Source organism: Heptranchias perlo, chromosome 25 (genome assembly GCF_035084215.1).
Source record: "Heptranchias perlo isolate sHepPer1 chromosome 25, sHepPer1.hap1, whole genome shotgun sequence".
NCBI classification, from domain to species: Eukaryota; Metazoa; Chordata; class Chondrichthyes; order Hexanchiformes; family Hexanchidae; genus Heptranchias; species Heptranchias perlo.
Window position 1 is genome coordinate 45,151,292 of NC_090349.1, and position 12,612 is coordinate 45,163,903.

A 12,612-nucleotide genomic window follows, 5' to 3' on the forward strand; every position below is an offset into this window, starting at 1 on the left:
CCGTATCCAATCTCACCCTGAGCTTCACTCCGTATCTAATCAAACCCTGAGCTTCACTCCGTATCTAATCAAACCCTGAGCTTCACTCCGTATCTAATCAAACCCTGAGCTTCACTCCGTATCTAATCTCACCCTGAGCTTCACTCCGTATCCAATCTCACCCTGAGCTTCACTCCGTATCCAATCTCACCCTGAGCTTCACTCCGTATCCAATCTCACCCTGAGCTTCACTCCGTATCGAATCTCACCCTGAGCTTCACTCCGTATCGAATCTCACCCTGAGCTTCACTCCGTATCCAATCTCACCCTGAGCTTCACTCCGTATCTAATCTCACCCTGAGCTTCACTCCGTATCTAATCTCACCCTGAGCTTCACTCCGTATCCAATCAAACCCTGAGCTTCACTCCGTATCCAATCTCACCCTGAGCTTCACTCCGTATCTAATCTAACCCTGAGCTTCACTCCGTATCTAATCTCACCCTGAGCTTCACTCCGTATCTAATCAAACCCTGAGTTTTACTCCGTAACTAATCTAACCCTGAGCTTTACTCCATATCTAATCTATACCCAGAGCTTTTCTCTCTATTTAATCTAACTTGTAGTTTACTCTGTAGCTAACCCTGACTTGGGAAAGCAAATCTGATTTAGTGCATTTAGCTTGATAGCAAAACACAGATTACCAATAAAGGTAGAAGTTCTGCATTGAAAATAAGCTGAGCTGATTCCCTCTGTATGATGCACACATCTCCATATTTCTCAGTCATGGAGGAAGGGGTCCTCATTATTTCCTCAGTCTATGCAGGAAATCTGGAGCTGGTCCAAATACAAGTTTGATAGAGTTTAGAGATTGAAGTCCTTTATCCTAATCGTGGTTGGAATGTGGAACTCGCTACCACAAGGAGTAGTTGAGGCGAAAAGTGTAGATACATTTAAGGGGAAGCTGGATAAACACATGAGGAAGAAAGGAATAGAAGGATATGCTGATAGGGTGAGATGAAGTAGGGAGAGAGCAGGCTCGTGTGGAGCATGAACACCGGCATAGACCAGTTAGGCCAAAAGGCCTGTTTCTCTGCTGTAAATTCTATGTAATTCTATGTGGTCTGTTAGCCAGAAAAGTATCAAGATTGAATTGAAGCAAAGAAAGTCATCTCCTACCAAACAATGTAACTATTCAGTCATCTTATCTGGCGGAAACTCATCGTTCCTTATCAGTATGAGTGTTTCTCCAAATGAAAAGAGAATTTTGAATTCCCTTCTGCGAAAAGATCACAAATGAATCTCATTCCAACATCTTCCCATCCTCACTAAAAGCAATGCACCCTCTCTGGACGATAAGATTATTCCTGAGAGGAGCCTGAGGCAGTTTAATAAAACTACAGTATAACAGCAGTTGCATTTTAAATAGCACGAGCCAAGTGATGTTAATCAGTGGACAATGGGCCAAAGTTATCAAAAGGACAATAGCCAGATGCTCTTCTCAAATTATGGAAAGAAGTTACAGAAAGAAGGATGCTCCTTGAGTTTGACCGCACTTACCCCCGGGGAAGTGCCATACTGAGGGAGCGCCGCGCTGTCGGAGGGTCAGTACTGAGGGAGCGCCGCGCTGTCGGAGGGTCAGTACTGAGGGAGCGCCGCGCTGTCGGAGGGTCAGTACTGAGGGAGCGCCGCGCTGTCGGAGGGTCAGGACTGAGGGAGCGCCGCGCTGTCGGAGGGTCGGTACTGAGGGAGCGCCGCGCTGTCGGAGGGTCAGGACTGAGGGAGCGCCGCGCTGTCGGAGGGTCAGGACTGAGGGAGCGCCGCGCTGTCGGAGGGTCAGGACTGAGGGAGCGCCGCGCTGTCGGAGGGTCAGGACTGAGGGAGCGCCGCGCTGTCGGAGGGTCAGGACTGAGGGAGCGCCGCGCTGTCGGAGGGTCAGTACTGAGGGAGCGCCGCGCTGTCGGAGGGTCAGTACTGAGGGAGCGCCGCGCTGTCGGAGGGTCAGTACTGAGGGAGCGCCGCGCTGTCGGAGGGTCAGTACTGAGGGAGCGCCGCGCTGTCGGAGGGTCGGTACTGAGGGAGCGCCGCGCTGTCGGAGGGTCAGTACTGAGGGAGCGCCGCGCTGTCGGAGGGTCGGTACTGAGGGAGCGCCGCACTGTCGGAGGGTCAGTACTGAGGGAGCGCCGCGCTGTCGGAGGGTCAGTACTGAGGGAGCGCCGCGCTGTCGGAGGGTCAGGACTGAAGGAGCGCCGCGCTGTCGGAGGGTCAGTACTGAGGGAGCGCCGCGCTGTCGGAGGGACAGTACTGAGGGAGCGCCGCGCTGTCGGAGGGACAGGACTGAGGGAGCGCCGCGCTGTCGGAGGGTCAGGACTGAGGGAGCGCCGCGCTGTCGGAGGGACAGGACTGAGGGAGCGCCGCGCTGTCGGAGGGACAGGACTGAGGGAGCGCCGCGCTGTCGGAGGGTCAGGACTGAGGGAGCGCCGCGCTGTCGGAGGGTCAGGACTGAGGGAGCGCCGCGCTGTCGGAGGGTCAGTACTGAGGGAGCGCCGCGCTGTCGGAGGGTCAGGACTGAGGGAGCGCCGCGCTGTCAGAGGGTCAGGACTGAGGGAGCGCCGCGCTGTCGGAGGGTCAGGACTGAGGGAGCGCCGCGCTGTCGGAGGTGACGTCCTTTGGATGAGATGTTAAACCGAGGACACATCTGCCGGTTCAGGTGTTGGTTAAAGATCCCACGACACTATTTGAAAAAGAGAGGGGAGTTTCTCCCAGTGAACTCAGACAATATTCCACACTCAACCAACACCACCAAAACCAATTAACTCATAGGAACAGGAGGAGGCCATTCAGCCCCTCGAGCCTGGTCTACCATTCAATTAGATAATGGCTGATCTGTATCTTAACTCCATTTACCTTCCTTGGATCCGTGACCCTTAATACCCTTACCCAACAAAAATCTATCAATCTCAGTTTCGACCTTTCAACTGACCCCCATTCTCAACAGCTTTTTGGGGGGGGGGGAAGTGTTCCAGATTTCCACTCCCCTTTGTGTGAAGAAGTGTTTCCTGACATCACCCCCAAAATGGCCTAGCTCTAATTTTAAGGCTGTGTTCTTTTGTTCTGGTCTCCCCCCCCCCCCCCCCCCCCCCGCCCCAGAGGACAGAGTTTCTCTCTATCTACCCTATCAACTCCGTTCTTCATCATCGCTGATTGTGGGATCCTGCTGTGCACAAAATGGCTGCCGTGTTTGATTCCATAACAATGCGAGAGATGATTTAGTTAAGGAATGTTTGTCAAGGAATGAAGTGTCTGGATTATTATCTTTTCTGTAAAATATAATCATTGAAGTATTTGACCATGGGCAGTCCATGTAATATGCATCAGGAGCTGATGGGCACTCTATTCTGATAGTTGCTGCCTGCTCAGACTACCTAAGGAAGAAAATGAAGTAGGTTTAATTCAAGTCACGATTATCTAAAACCCGATTCAATCTTCTAAGCAAATCTAATTTGTGTATGCTGAATATTTTGAGATAGAGAAAGAACTTGCATTTAAATAACACCTTTCATGACTTCAGGATGTCCCAAAGTCCTTCACAGCCCATGAATTACCTTTGAAGTGTAGTCACTCCTGTTCTGTAGGCAAACACAGAATTGTTTTGTAGGCGTGGTGCCAGAGGATTGGAGGACTGCTAACATTGTACCGTTGTTTAAAAAGGGAGAAAGGGATAGACTGAGTAATTACAGGCCAGTCAGTCCCAACCTCGGTGGTGGGCAAATTATTGGAAACAATCCTGAGGGACAGGATAAATCGTCATTTAGAAAGGCACGGGTTAATCAAGGACAGTCAGCATGGGTTTGTTAAGGGAAGGTCGTGTCTGACTAACTTGATTGAATTTTTTGAGGAGGTAACAAGGAGGGTCGATGAGGGTAGCACGTTTGATGTAGTCTCCGTAGATTTTAGCAAGGCTTTTGACAAAGTCCCACATGGCAGACTGGTCAGAAAAGTAAAAGCCCATGGGATCCAAGGGAGAGTGGCAAGTTGGATCCAAAATTGGCTCAGTGGCAGGAAGCAAAGGGTAATGGTCGACAGGTGTTTTTGTGACTGGAAGGCTGTTTCCAGTGGAGTTCCGCAGGGCTCAGTACTAGGTCCCATGCTTTTTGTGGTATATATTAATGATTTAGACTTGAATGTAGGGGGCATGATTAAGAAGTTTGCAGGTGATACAAAAATTAGCCGTGTGGTTGATAGTGAGGAGGAAAGCTGTAGACTGCAGGAAGATATCAATGGACTGGTCAGGTGGACAGAAAAGTAGCAAAATGGAATTCAATCCAGAGAAGTGTGAGGTAATGCATTTGGGGAGGGCAAACCAGACAAGAGAGAACACAATAAATGGGAGGATACTGAGAGGTGTATAGGAAGAGAGGGACCTTGGAGTGCATGTCCACAGATCCCTGAAGGTAGCAGGACAGGTAGATAAGGTGGTTAAGGCGGCATATGGAATACTTTCCTTTACTAGCCGAGGCATGGAATGTAAGATCAGGGAGATTACGCTAGAACTGTATAAAACACTAGTTAGGCCACAGCTTGAGTACTGTGTACAGTTCTGGTCACCACATTACAGGAAAGATGTGATTGCACTAGAGAGGGTACAGAGGAGATTTACGAGGATGTTGCCAGGGCTGGAGAATTTTAGCTATGAGAAAAGATTGGATAGGCTGGGGTTGTTTTCTTTGGAACAGAGGAGGCTGAGGGGAGATTTAATTGAGGTGTATAAAATTATGACGGGACTAGTTAGAGTGGACAGGGAGGACCTATTTCCCTTAGCAGAGGGGTCAGTGACCAGGGGGCATCGATTTAAAGTAATTGGTAGAAGGATTGGAGGGGAGCAGAGGAGAAATATTTTGACCCAGAGGGTGGTGGGGGTCTGGAACTCTCTGCCTGAAAGGGTGGTAGAGGCAGAAACCCTCAACTCATTTAAAAAGTACTTGGATGTGCACTTGATGTGCCGTAACCTACAGGGATACGGACCAAGTGCTGGAAAGTGGGATTAGACTGGATAGCTCCTTTTCGGCCGGCACGGACACGATGGGCCGAATAGCCTCCTTCTGTGCCATAAATTTCTATGATCATGGCAGCCAACGTATGCACAACAAGATCCCACAAACAAAAAATGAGATGCATGACCAATTCTGGTAGTCCTTTGCAGTCTCCTCTACAATGGGGAGACCAAACATAGATTGGGTGATCGTTTTGCTGAACACCTCTGCTCTGTCCACAAGCACGACCCTGACCTGCCGGTCGCTTGTCATTTTAATTCCCCGTCCCACTGCCACTCTGACCTCTCCGTCCTCGGCCTCTTACACTGTTCCAATGAAGCTCAATGGAAGCTCGAGGAGCAGCACCTCATCTTTCGATTAGGCACTTTACAACCTTCTGGACTCAACATTGATTTCAATAACTTCAGATCATAACCACTGCTCCCATTTTTTCGGACAGCAGATGCTGCTAATGGTTCTGATGTTGCCATTTACAGCTCCTCTAGACCCATCTTTTGTTTCTATACTTGTCCCATTCCCACCCTCCTCGCCTCGCACCATCATCCCTTTTGTCATTTAATCAATCCTGCCCTCCACCCTATCAGAGATCTTCCCTTTTGTTCTTTCCTCCTCTCCCCCTTTCCCCTGGCTCGGTACTTGCTTAAAAACTGTTTAATCTTCAACTTCTTCCAGTTCTGACGAAGGGTCATCGACCTGAAATGTTAACTCTGTTTCTCTCTCCACAGACGCTGCCTGACCTGCTGAGTATTTCCAGCATTTTCTGTTTTTATTTCAGATTTCCAGCATCCACGGTATTTTGCTTTTGAATTCTGATCGTGCTGGTTAAGGGATAAATATTGGCCAGGACGCTGGGGAGAACTCTTCTGCTCTTTTTTGAACAGCGCTGTGGGATCTTTCACATCCACCTGAACAAGCTGACAGGGCCTCAGTTTAACATCTTATCTGAAAGACGGCACCTCCATCAGTGTCGGCCTAGATTACGTGCACTAGTCTCTGGGGTGCGACTCGAACCCAACACCTGCAGACACCAGCGGTGAGTGTGCGGCCCACTGAGCCACAGCTGACACCTTATTATTTTGTAACTTCTCATTTAATAAAAGAAATGATATATGCTGCAACATTTCCCTCAACAATTCATCCTTGGCTTTTATTTTCTAGCCTGCGTGTACAGCACACATCAAATCACGATTAAAAAAAAGACTTGCTCTCTGCAGCGCCTTTCACAACCTCAGGACGTCCCAAAGCGCTTTACAGCCAATGAGGTACTTTACAGAGGCCCAGAGGAGGTCGGTTCACCTCATTGTTTTACATTTCCTTGTACGGGACCAGGAGGGCAGATCCCCGTCACCCCCTCCGCTCTGATCCACTGACCCGGTGACTGCTCCCCCGGGTCCCCAGCTGCGGCCTTCTGCTGTGCTCGCCGGTCGGCCTCACGTTGTTGAGACCGGGTGCGAGCAGGAGTATTTAATTGAGGCCCAGGAGTTAAAATAGCCTGGGCCTCATGCCGGCGAGCCAGCAGCGAAGCTCGACCCTAACCCCAAGTTATAATCGGGGCTCGGGAACCCAATGCACAAAAACAGCGCGATGTCACGCAAGGAATATCCAAAACTGAGGGGCAGGAAAAGTCCAGCTGGCCCATCAAACCTGCCCCTCAAACCACGATCACTGGAGTTTAGAAGAATGAGAGGAGATCTTATTGAAACATACAAGATTCTGAGGGGGCTCGATAGGGTAGATGCTGAGAGGATGTTACCCCTCATGGGGGAATCTAAAACCAGAGGGCATAGTCTCAGAGTAAGGGGTCGCCCGTTTAAGACGGAAATGAGGAGGAATTTCTTCTCCCAGAGGGTCGTGAGTCTTCGGAATTCTTTACCCCAGAAAGCCGTGGAGGCCGAGTCATTGAATACATTCAAGGCAGAGTTAGACAAATTTTTGATCAGCGAGGGAGTCAAAGGATATGGGGAAAGGGCGGGAAAGTGGAGTTGAGGTAAAAATCAGATCAGCCGTGATCTCATTGAACGGCGGAGCAGGCTCGAGGGGCCGAATGGCCTCCTCCTGCTCCTATCACTTATGGTCTTATGGATGGCCGGAGTATCTGGACTAAACACTTCCCCCCCCACCCCCACCCCCACCCCCACGCCAGCCCCCAACCCCCCCTCTCCCCATTGCTAATTATGGTCTCAGAAATATCTTTGTGCCTGGTGCTGGACATTGAGGTTCCCAACACTCCCCTCCCCAGCGCCCTCCCCGATCGGCAACCTGCTAATCAACACTGGAACCAGAGGCCCGGCTATCAAAATCATAGAATCATACAGCACAGAAGGAGGCCATTTGGCCCATCGTGCCTGTACTGGCTTTTTGAAAGAGCTATCCAATTAGTCCCACTCCCCCTGCTCTTTCCCCATAGCCCTGTAAATTTCTCGTTTTCAAGTATTTATCCAATTCCCTTTTGAAAGTTATTATTGAATCCGCTTCCACCGCCCTTTCAGGCAGCGCATTCCAGATCAGAACAACATAGAAACATAGAAAATAGGAGCAGGAGTAGGCCATTCAGCCCTTCGGGCCTGCTCCGCCATTCAAAATGATCATGGCTGATCGTCTAACTCAGTACCCTGTTCCTGCTTTTTCCCCATATCCCTTGATCCCTTTAGCATTAAGAAATATATCTATTTCCTTCTAACTCACTGCATAAAAAAATTCTCCTCATCTCCCCCCTGGTTCTTTTATCAATTATCTTAAATTTGTGTACTCTGGTTATCGACCCTTCTGCCGCTGGAAACAGTTTCTCCTTATTTACTCCATAAAACCCGTCATGATTTCCAACACCTCTATTAAATCTCCCCTTAATCTTCTCTGCTCTAAGGAGAACAATCCCAGCTTCTGCAGTCTCTCCACATGACTGGAGTATGGTTCCGGCCTCTCGTTGGTGACACAGGGCAAGTGTCACGGTGACTCCACCCAATGCCCACCGATGTAGCCCACACCTGAAAATCTACAGTTCTGGGCTCTCCACGTGCAATGATGTGAGAGATCAACCGTTAAAGGATTTCGATTTGTGTAAATGTGGTGCTGTAATATTGTAAAGTACCTTCAACCGAGAGAGAGAGCGAGAGAGAGCGCGCGAGAGCGAGAGAGCGTGAGAGAGAGCGAGAGCGAGAGAGAGCGCACAAGAGCGAGAGCAAGAAGCACACGAGAGCGAGAGAGCGAGAGAGAGCGATCGAGAGAGCGAGAGAGCACGCGTGAGAGCGAGAGAGCAAGAGAGCGAGAGTGCAAGAGCGAGAGAGAGCGCACAAGAGCGAGAGCAAGGGAGCACATGAGAGCGAGAGAGCGAGAGCGAGAGAGCGAGAGCGAGAGAGCGAGAGCGAGCGAGAGAGCATGAGAGAGAGAGAGCATGAGAGAGAGAGCATGAGGGAGAGAGAGCATGAGAGAGAGAGCGAGAGCGAGCGAGAGAGAGAGCGAGCGAGCGAGCGAGCGAGCGAGAGAGAGAGAGAGAGGGCGCAAGAGCAAGAGCAAGAGCAAGAGCAAGAGCAAGACAGCGTGAGAGCGAGCACACGAGAACGAGAGAGCGAGAGAGCATGAGAGAGAGCCCACAAGAGCGAGCGAGCATGAGAAAGCAAGAGAGAGCATGCGCGAGCGAGAGCGAGAGATTGAGGGCAAGAGAGTGAGAAAGAGCGCACGAGAGCGAGTGCGAGTGCGAGATAGCAAGAGTGAGAGAGAGAGTGAGAGTGCGAGCGAGCAAGAGTGCGAGCGAGAGAGAGAGTGAGAGAACGAGCGAGAGAGAGAGTGAGAGAACGAGCGAGAGAGAGAGTGAGAGAACGAGCGAGAGAGAGTGAGAGAACGAGCGAGAGAGAGAGTGAGAGAACGAGCGAGAGAGAGTGAGAGAACGAGCGAGAGAGAGTGAGAGAACGAGCGAGAGAGGGGTGAGAGAACGAGCGAGAGAGGGGTGAGAGAACGAGCGAGAGAGGGGTGAGAGAACGAGCGAGAGAGGGGTGAGTGAGAGAGAGCGAATGAGAGAGAGAGAGTGAGAGCGAGAAAGCAAGTGAGAGAGAGAGAGTGAGAACGAGAGAGCGAGAGCGAGAAAGCAAGTGAGAGAGAGAGAGTGAGAACGAGAGAGCGAGAGCGAGAAAGACAATCTGTTGAGTACAAACTGGAGAAGTCATGGTGTAGAAACTCGAAATTAATCTGAGGAATGCCATGATTATAATGTTTTACTTTATCCGAGAAACCTTATGAAAGATTAAAGCATATAGTTGAATCATTGCCCAGCTTGCTGTCACTACTATTAATGCCATCTAGGAATATAAGATCAGGAGAAGGCCATTCAGCCTCTTGAGCATGTTCCGCCATTCAATTGGATCATGGCTGATCTGTACCTTAACTCCATTTACCCACCTTGGTTCTGTAACCCTTAATCCCCTCACCCAACAAAAATCTATCAAACTCAGTTTTGAAATTTTCAATTGACCCCCAGCCTCATCAGCTTTTCGGGGGAGAGAGTTCCAGATTTCCACTCCCCTTTGTGTGAAGAAATGCTTCCTGACATCACCCCTGGACGGCCGAGCTCTAATTTTAAGATTATGCCCCCTTGTTCTGGACTCCCCCACCACAGGAACCAGCTTCCCTCTCTCGACCCTATCAAAATCCTTTGATCATCTTAAACACCTGAATTAGATCACCCCTTAATCTTCTCCACTCGAGGGAAATATTTAAGGGAAATATTCAAATCGAAATCGAATGTTCACATTGCATTTCCAGTAGATGTAGGATTTTAAGAGTCGAAATGAAGATTTTGAAGTAGGCAGAGAATTGGAAGTGAGCTGCATTTTAATCTTTAAAGAGTCTATTCAAGCAGGATTGAGACTGGAATCCAGGCACACAGCAATGCAATCTCTCTGATGGTCACACTTGATTAAATGAGTCATTTAAAATAGACTTCTTTTTCTAGATTACTCAAATTAGGCTAATTTTAGCTTATCTTCCCAAGAGGCAAAAAGTGTTTCATAATGAAATGCTTTTCACTTCCACGGTTAATTGGTCGTTTGCACAAGCTTTAATTTCCAGCATCATGTGACACTCACGGTAATGTCACAGTCGATGAAATGAGTGCTGCAGAAAATTATAAATGCCGAGCAGCAGAATTCTTTCAAATGTCCTCAGTGCGTTTTGAGTTAAACATCGGTAATCCCCCCAAAAAAACCTGGCAGTTCAGTACACTTTTATTGGTGTAAACTGAAATTTCCAGAAGACCATTTTATTGTAGGACACTTTTATCTCTGAATAATACATTTTCCCCCCTTTTGTCTGGATCATATTTGCTTTCAAAATGAGCTAAAAATGGGAAATAAAATAAGCAAATCTAGTTTGTTACAGATTGAGATATTCTACGTAGGCTCTCAGCTAAACATTGCAAAGCACTGTGTGTATTGTACTAATGCTGTTTGAACATGATATGTTATTTCTGAAATGGCATTAGGTATTGTTGCCAATGTTTTTGCATTGTAAATTATTCTAAATAGAACTCATGTCTATTGAATATGTAATAATTTATGTCATTAATAAAATTGCCGGATGTGTTTTCAGATCACATCTGCTGAACGCAATCCTCCCACAAGGTCAGTATTACTCCATCTTCTGCAGCTAGAAAATCGGAACATAGGAACAGGAGGAGGCCATTCAGCCCCTCGACCCTGGTCTGCCATTTAATTAGATGATGGCTGATCTGTACCTCAACTCCATTTACCCGCCTTTGCTCCATATCCCTGGATACCCTTACCCAACAAAAAACCACCGATCTCAGTCTTGAAAATTTCAATTAACCCTCTCGTATCCATGGCTTTTTTGGGGGGACGAGTTCCAGATTTCTACTTCCCTTTGATTGAAGAAGTGTTTCCTGACATCATCCCTGAATGGCCTAACTCTAATTTTACGCCATCTTGTTCTGGACTCCCCAACCAGAGGAAATAGTTTCTCTCTATCTACCCTATCAAATCATTTAATCATCTTAAACACCTCGATTAGATCACCCCTTAATCTTCTAAACTCAAGAGAATACAAGCCTAGTCTAAGCAACTTGTCCTGAATCTGTGCTGCACCCTCTCCACGGCCAATGTATCCTTCCTGAGGTGCGGTGCCCAGAACTGAACGCAGTATCTCCAGATGGGATCTCACCAGAGTTCTGTACAACTACTGCTGTAATAATTACATTCAATTTTTTCCTTTTTGTTTTTAAGAAGGCTGCAGAAATGTAAGTATCTAAAATCAGCCAGAAGACCGACTGCGGTGACTCAGCCCCTTCCCACAGCCTGGAATTTTAACCTACTTTTCTGAGCAGGCCAGCAAGGGAACGCAACTGAAACTGGGAGTGGGTGGGGGGGGGAAGCAAGGCAGAGAGAAAACCTTCCTGACCTCAGCAGCGTGAGGCCCGGGAGATTTTAACATATCTGAAAGCCCCCGGTCAGTTTTCCGCCTGAAAACGGCAGGCATGGGGCTGATAACCCTCCAGGATTGGCCCGGAGTCTCCAAGAATTAAAGATTAATCTCCAGGACACTCCAACAGTAAAGAACCCAGGGAGAAAAATCACAGGATCGTTAAAAACAATGGTGTGTTTTTGTTTCCAGCTTCTTTGAACACTTTCGTTTGATCAGTTATCAAAACATTGGAGGTGGGGGGAAATGTGCAGTGTTTGACTGACAGCGAAGAATCATCCAATCGGGTAAAGGGGAATCTATTCGCTTTCCAATTGGCCACGAGAAGGCGGGGCACCGCAAGGATGGACGGGTCAGGTGACCAATGGCGGGAGAGTGGGGGTGGGGCGGTTGGAGGCAGCAGGTCATGTGGTAAAACCTCCAAGGATGCGTCCAACCAGAGTTAGCAACCCCTATAGCGGGGGTGGGGGGAGCAGTTTGGTTGGAGGGTCGCTGAAGAATCCGAAGTGGGGCAGGAACTCATCGGGAATTAATCCCGAAAACCGTCCCTACAACAGGCCCCTAATTAACATATTGCTGGCAAAGACCAGTTGGGCCGAATGGCCAGATTCTGTGCAGTAGACTTGATGTAATGCAAAGGGCCTAGCGCCTAAAAAAAACAGGCCCCACAAATTTAGCAGCAGGACCAAGGCCTGCACAGATTGGGCTCAGTCTGTTCCACTTGTAAATTGGAATTTGGGGTCCCTTCGAAACTGCCCCCCCAGTCCATTAGAACACAAACCGGTAGTAATGCCCCTCCCTATCTCAGTAACCTCCTCCAACCCTACAACCCTCCGAGATCTCTGCGCTCCTCCAATTCTGGCCTCTTGCGCATCCCCGATTTTAAATGCTCCGCCATTGGCGGCCGTGCCTTCAGCTGCCTGGGCCCTGAGCTCTGGAATTCCCTCCCTAAACCTCTCCCCCTCTCTCTCCTCCTTTAAGACCCTCCTTAAAACCTACCTCTTTGTTGTTATTGTTGTTGAAGGCTGCAGAATGTTTGCACTCTGCACCGATAATGCAGCCAATCATCTCACAATATTACCAAACTTCACTGAAACTGCTTAATTTTGTCACAAACACAAAATGATAAAATAAAACAGTAGCTGACTGTAAAGT